This window comes from Arachis ipaensis, chromosome B06, assembly GCF_000816755.2.
Source record: "Arachis ipaensis cultivar K30076 chromosome B06, Araip1.1, whole genome shotgun sequence".
Taxonomy (NCBI): domain Eukaryota; kingdom Viridiplantae; phylum Streptophyta; class Magnoliopsida; order Fabales; family Fabaceae; genus Arachis; species Arachis ipaensis.
Window position 1 is genome coordinate 29,323,765 of NC_029790.2, and position 6,806 is coordinate 29,330,570.

The following is a 6,806-nucleotide window of genomic DNA, read 5'->3' on the forward strand; positions in this document are numbered from 1 at the left end:
CCCTGCCCATTGCCACCCCTAGCACAGCAGACCTTTCCCCCCTTTTCTCCAATTCGATGCGCAGCACACACCCACAATGTTTCCCTCACCCAGCAGCAACAGCATGCACAACTTTCCCCTCTTCTTGAATGAAAGAAAGAAATAAAAAGGGAAGGGGAGAAAACACGGGAAACAAAGGAATAGAGCGAAGAGCTGCTGCTTCGCTGCCGCTGTGACTGCCAGAGTCGTCGCGCTCTGCACGCTCGTCGCCGCCGTTCCGTGTAGTCTGCCCTGGTGCCAGTCGAACAGGGGTGAGGGAGAGGTGTCGAGAGTGAGACGCGATGGAGGTGAGAGGGTAGAACTGCCATCACCACCGTCCTATCCGTGGGGTTTGAGATCGCGTCGCCGTCTTGGATCTTCGGTGCCGCCGCAGAGGAGAGTGGAGCAGTCACCACCGCAGGAGGAGTTTTGCGCGTCACCGTGAGCTGCGAACCACTGACCGAGAAGAAGCTCCATCCTCGTTACCGCGCTGGAGTCGTCGCCGCCAGCACCGTGCACCACCGTCGCTGCTGTCGTCGAAGGGAGCTTGCCGTCACAGGTCAGTCGCCATCGAGCCTGAAGGGGAACACCATTGATATCACCTGACAGCAGCTCCCCTGCATTCCCAAACTCCATTCTTGGAACATCGTTGCTTGTTTATCATTCAAAAATGGCATAATTGATACTGAGGCCGTTGTTGTTCTTGCTCTGAGAGATCTGATGCCACAATTGCTGCCGGGTCAATTCGGAGTTTTGGTTGTTTCGTTTTTGTCATTACAGTAAGTACCTTTGTCTCGGAACCCTTGCATTGGTTTTCAGTTGTGTATTATTAAGGTTTTCACGTTGTTAATGTTTAGGATTTAGTTATCGGGGCCACATGCTGCGATTTAAGGTTTCATATGCTGTTGCAAAAGTAACTGGAGTTGTGGTTTGAAGCTGCTCCTGTTTTTGAGGGAGCAGGCAGAGCCGAGGTTTTGATTGCCGGTGATTTTGGGCTGAGCAAAAAGGAGTCGGTTAACGAGTTTGGGTTGTGGTTTCAACGTGTTGAGGTAGGGGCACTTTTCGAAAACTATATTTTATATATTGGAATTATTACATATGAATACTGATGTGAGAAAATGTGTATTTGGTGATTGTATCGGCCTTATGTATTGTTTGATTTGTCTTGAATAATTATGAACGTTTGTTGGTTGGATTGTTGTGCGGCCTTGTGAAACGGAATGTTTTCAAGTTGATTCTTTTAAAGATTTGAGATCAAGTTTAATCCTTTGAGAATTTATTTGAGTTGAGTTAATTGTCTTGATAATGTGAAAAATAGAATACACTTTTGGATTCAGCCTGGTTTACTTTAATTGACTTAGTTTTGATAAATGAATTGTTGTTGAACCGTTTCTTTAAAGCTTTGGAAATGAGTTTAATCGGCTGATAATGAATTGATTTTGAAACGGTTTTCTTGAAATATGAAAATGAGGTGACTGTTGGATTTAGCTTGCCTTTGAACTGATTTTTGGATTTTGGGCTGTTGAAAAGGATTGTGAAACAGTTTAGTTGGGACCCGAACCGGGTGGCAAAGTCCAAGTTTTAGGGGAGGTGCTGCCGAAATTTCTATAAAATCCTAGACTTTGTTTGACAAGTTATTTAGAAAAGTAAAATATTTGAGAAATTGTATTAATTGAGTTATTAAGAAAATATTGATGTTTTTGAGCTTAAGCTATTTAAGTAAACTATATGGCTCGAGTTAGATTTATTTGGAAATGAATTATTTTACCATTTGAATCCCTGAAGGAAAATATTATGTTCTAATATTGGTTTTAATGTAAAAAAGGGCTCTTGCTTTTGGTTATACTTAAGGGCTTTGTTCAGGGGAGCTCTTTGTTAGGGGTGTCCGCAGATCGGATATGGCCAAAATTTCGATCCGATCCGCACTAAAATTATCGAATCGGATCGGATTGGATATGGCCAAAATTTCGATCCGATCCGCACTAAAATTATCGGATCGGATCGGATCCAATATCCACAGTTTTTAAGGTTGGATCCGATCCAATCCGATCCGCACATTTGCGGATCGGATCGGATCGGATATCGGATATATCCGCAACACAAAAATCTTTTTAAAAGCTTATTTTTATTAAAAAAATATCAATAAAATTTATTTTTTCTATTCTTTTAAAGATGTTTACTGTTAAAATAATATTAAACATACTTTTCTTGAATAATAAATTAAAATAATTTAACATATATGATAATTATTAGTTAAAATAAAATATAAAAAGAATATTTTACTTATTTATTTCTTTATTTTTACGGATACGCGGATATGCGGATACCAACACAAAATCCGCAATCCGATCCGATCCGAAAGCCTTGCGGATCGGATCCATATCCGCAATTTTCGGATCGGATTCGGATAAACACCGCGGATATGCGGATCGGATCCGATCCATGGACACCCCTACTCTTTGTGATTTTAAAGGAAATGGGACTTTTGATTGAATAATTACGTTTGAGACCTCTTGGAAGAGGTTAGAGAATTGGTTTCAAGAAGAAATTTGAAAGTGGTTTGATTCAAATGGACTGGTTTCGTTTCAAGTGAATGGATTCTTTTGGATTGGGTTGGAACTCGTGATTTTGTATGACTCGGTTTCATAATAAATTCAGTTTTTATTTACTTGAACCGAGAATCCATGATTTTAAGAGTTTCAATGAGTTTCTAAGAAATTGAGATAGGTTGTCCTTCCCTAAAGACTTGAGATTCTGCCGAGGAACTTTTATTATAAAATCTCATTGTTGGATGGGTGATTTTGAATATTTCAAAGAGATCCTTAACTTGCCATGGTTTTGGAAGTTTTGGAAAGAGAATGCCGATGGTGGCTTTGTTTTAAAAAGGGAACTTACTTTGAGTAAAAGTGGCTTATGAGCCTGAGATGATTTGAGAAATGAGATCTTTAAAGCCAAGGATGAAAAGAGTTGAAATTTGATTTCAAAGTGAAATGAATTGAGAAAAAGTGATTTATGCCTTGAATGCCGATTTTATGAATTTGATGATGTTGGATGGTGGAAGTGCTGTTTTGTTATGAGCCGGAATGGCTGTGTATAATTATGAATTTTGGCTGGTTCTAGATTGAACTATGAGCCGGATGGCTAACTATGAGTTATGAATTTAAGTCGGATGGTTGAGATGAATGTTGATTCATGGCTCAGAATGAATGCATATATGCTGAATTATTGATAATTGTGATTTGCACTTCCACTATCAGAGACACAGTTTCCTGGAAGAAAGTAGTGGCTAGCCACCACGTGCTCCAGGTGGAGACTTAAGACTCTGCTGACCCTATGTCGTAAGTGTGGCCGGGCACTGTGAAAGTCCCGGATGAGCTCGCCCCCGTGAATATACACCTGTGAGGGTGTTGGTTATGGATTATGATTATGATCATGATGATGATCGAGAATAACTCGAGTTGGGGATGCGCGACAGAGGGACAGTCCAATGGTTAACTACCAAGACTTGTTGGGTTGGCTCTATAACTGACAGATGATATCATCAGCCACTAGGACAGGCATGCATCATATGCATCTATGTGACATTGTTTGGGTGTGCATATTGTACTTAGTTTGCCTTTGTGACTACTTGTGATGAACTGCTAATTGTTCTACTTGCATTAACTGTTTGTTTGTGCTTGAATCTTCCTATTTATATTTGCGACTGAGACTCTGTTGGACTGTGGTGATTTATTGTTGGTTGGAGTGTTTGGGCCTAGGGCCGTGGTTGAAATGAGATGGACCGATGGCTGGTTTCGGTTTTGTGTTTCTGGTTTGGAAAAATATGAAAGGCTATTTTGGTTCAGCATAGATATTTGTAAACCGTTGTTTTTTAAAAGAGGCATAAGACGGTTATTAATCACTAGTACGGTTTACCTTCACGTATCCTATTACAGTAATTCCCAAAAACCTTCTACTGATAACCCTTTCGAGGATGATGTTCTCACCCCCCCTACAATTTTTCCATTTCAGGATATGGACGCAGAAGTCATAAAAAGCTTATCTAGTTGTTGTCGTGATGTTTATATTGCTTTAGTTATTGTTTACTGCTCCCTCGCCTTTATCTTTATGTATTCTGTAAGAGGGATAGGGATTGTATCGGTTAATGCTTGTAATATTATTTTATGAGGAATTCTAGAGGGCCAGCAACTTTTGTGATTTGTAGCCATCAAATAGCTATCAATGATGATTTTAATGGTGTGAGATTGGTGTGAGATTTCATCGCAATAGCTCACTTTTCTTTGCTAGTTACATGCTGGCCAGAATTTAACAAAGTTGCTGACCTCCTAGACTTTTCCTTATATATATATATATATATATATATATATATATATATATATATATATATATATATATGTACTCTTTGAGAGTTTTTGTAAGTTGTATGGTATGTATGGATGTACGTTACATAATAAAAGTATTTTTGGGAGCGGTATTGCGGTTTAAAGTTTTAAACAGGCTCATATTTTAGTATTAAATAGTATAAAAGTCGTAATGTCCGAGCTATTAGAGTCGCGCAGCCGAAAGCGTGAGTTTTGGTAGTTAGGGTGTTACAACTCCTATAAAAAAAGTAAGAGCAACAGAAAAAAAAAAAGAAAGAAAGAAAGAAGGAAGGATAAGAAGTAAAAAATACAACATTAAAGAAGAGATTTTTGTGTTTTTGTAGCAAAATTTCAGTGTCAAAATTAATAAATTTCAATGCTATTTTTTGATGGCAAAAATTAAATTCAATAAGTGTAAACCTAAGTTCATTCAACTAAATATGATTGCAATACAGTACAGTACAGATATATTTGTTCAAGTCTAATATGAAAAATAATGATGCTAAAAGAAGTAAGAACAACATAATAGAAAGAAAGAAAGAAAGAAAGAAAGAAGAAGAATAAGAAAAAAATGCAGCACTAAAAAAAATTTTTTTTAAGCAAAATTTCGATGTTAAAATTAAGAAATTTTGGTACTGTTTTTGTTTATGAAAAGAATTCATTCTAATAAGTATAAATTTACATTCATTCAACTAAATAAGATTACATAGTACAGATGTAAACCTCACGTAATTAGTAAATAATTAGCTAATAAATTAATTATTAATCAAAAAAATAAAAATTAAATTTTATAGTTTAATGAGGTAAAATTAATTAAAATATGAATTTTGACACTAATTTTAAAAAATTTGGTCTAAAATTGGAACAAATGGGCCGAACCGGTCAAATCGGGCCCAAAATAGGCCAATGACCCAACCAATCCACTTAATCGTATGAGCTCAGTTTATTTCTTCCTCCTTCCTTACTGTTTCAAGTTGGAAAACACAAGGGAAGAGAAGAAAAGTTCCAAACCCTTGTTTTCAATTCAAATCCATATATCTTGCTACTCCAAGTTTTGATCACCACACCGTTTGCGGCTACGTGACCGTAGCGTCGAGCTCTACAAAGTCTAATACTCAATTAGGTAAGGAAGTCACTTTTCATTTTCAATTCTCTCCTCTCCCAATTTCGAAAATCATATGATTTGGGTGTTGAGATTTTGTTGGTTTTGATGTTTAGGATCAAGCTAACTTAGTGGGCTTGCCGGGTTTTGACCCAATTTTCCGTCCGGAAGGTGAGGATTCTCAAACCCTAGTGAGTTTCTTGATTACTTGTGGTTAAGTATTAAGTTTGTGTATATGTATGTGATAATGTATATTAGGCAGTGAATATGTATTGTGGAACATAATTGAGGTGATTGAAAGCTTGGAAGTGAACATTGGGTGCTGAATTTTGATAATGGAGGCTTGTGGTCTTGAGTATTTGAGGTGTCTTTGGCGTAGGGAGAAATCGGCTAAGGTATAATTTTGGTTTCTCCTATGTAATATATAATGTCTTGTGAAAACTTAGGCTAGAGGACCATAGGATAAGATGAATCATATGTTGGTGTATATGTGGTAGTTTTGATTATTGAATTATGTGTTGTTTGATGTGGGTGTTAGGTATGTTGTTAAATGGATGTGGTGAATGGTTGATGAAATAATGATTATTATGAATAACAATGATATATTAATGATTGAGTATAGATGTGGTGTTGAATGTGAATGATTGGGATTAGAATTGGTGAAATTGTGTATGGGAGTGTTATGATATGAATGTAAAATAATAATATGTGATTTGGTATGTTTTAGAGTTATTCTAGTGTTGATAATGAGATATGATTTTGGTAAAATAGAGGTTGGAGAAGTTTTGTAAAAAACTAAATTTTTGGCTAAACTTCAGTGAGCCATAACTCGGCTTGCAGACCCCTAAACTTTTCCAAACTTATTTTATATAAAAATTGGGTCCGTGAAGTTTACACTGTTTGAAGAATGGATGAAAAATTATTTTTAACTTAAGAGTTATGCACGTCGGAAGTTGGAGATGTAAAATGTGAAATCTGCACTGATAAACCACAATTTTATGATTTATCTTGTATTGAATTTGGTGGATTTTATCAACTTTTCCTACATTTATTCATTAAAATAGTATGGTTTTGTAAATTCTCCCTAAATTTTGCTCAAGAGTAAAACCGTGCTTTTTAGGCCCTTAATTTGCCAAATTTAATTCACTTTAATTCCATTCGATGCCTTGATGTGTTTGTTAAGTGATTTCAGGTTTAGAAGGCAAATATTGGATTGAAGAAATGAAGAAAAAATATGTAAAAGTGGAGAATTCATGAAGAAACAAAATTTTGGAATATTGCCCAGTTACGCGTGTGCATGCCTTGCGCGTAGGCGTGACCTGAGA

At 36.7% G+C, this 6,806-nt stretch overlaps 1 long non-coding RNA gene across 1 annotated transcript; it reads left to right on the forward strand.

The window, feature by feature from the left end:
* On the forward strand, positions 231-6,116 carry LOC110263946. Its single transcript, XR_002349673.1, has 3 exons — positions 231-782; positions 5,575-5,591; positions 6,104-6,116. It is a non-coding gene; the product is annotated as an uncharacterized LOC110263946 (long non-coding RNA).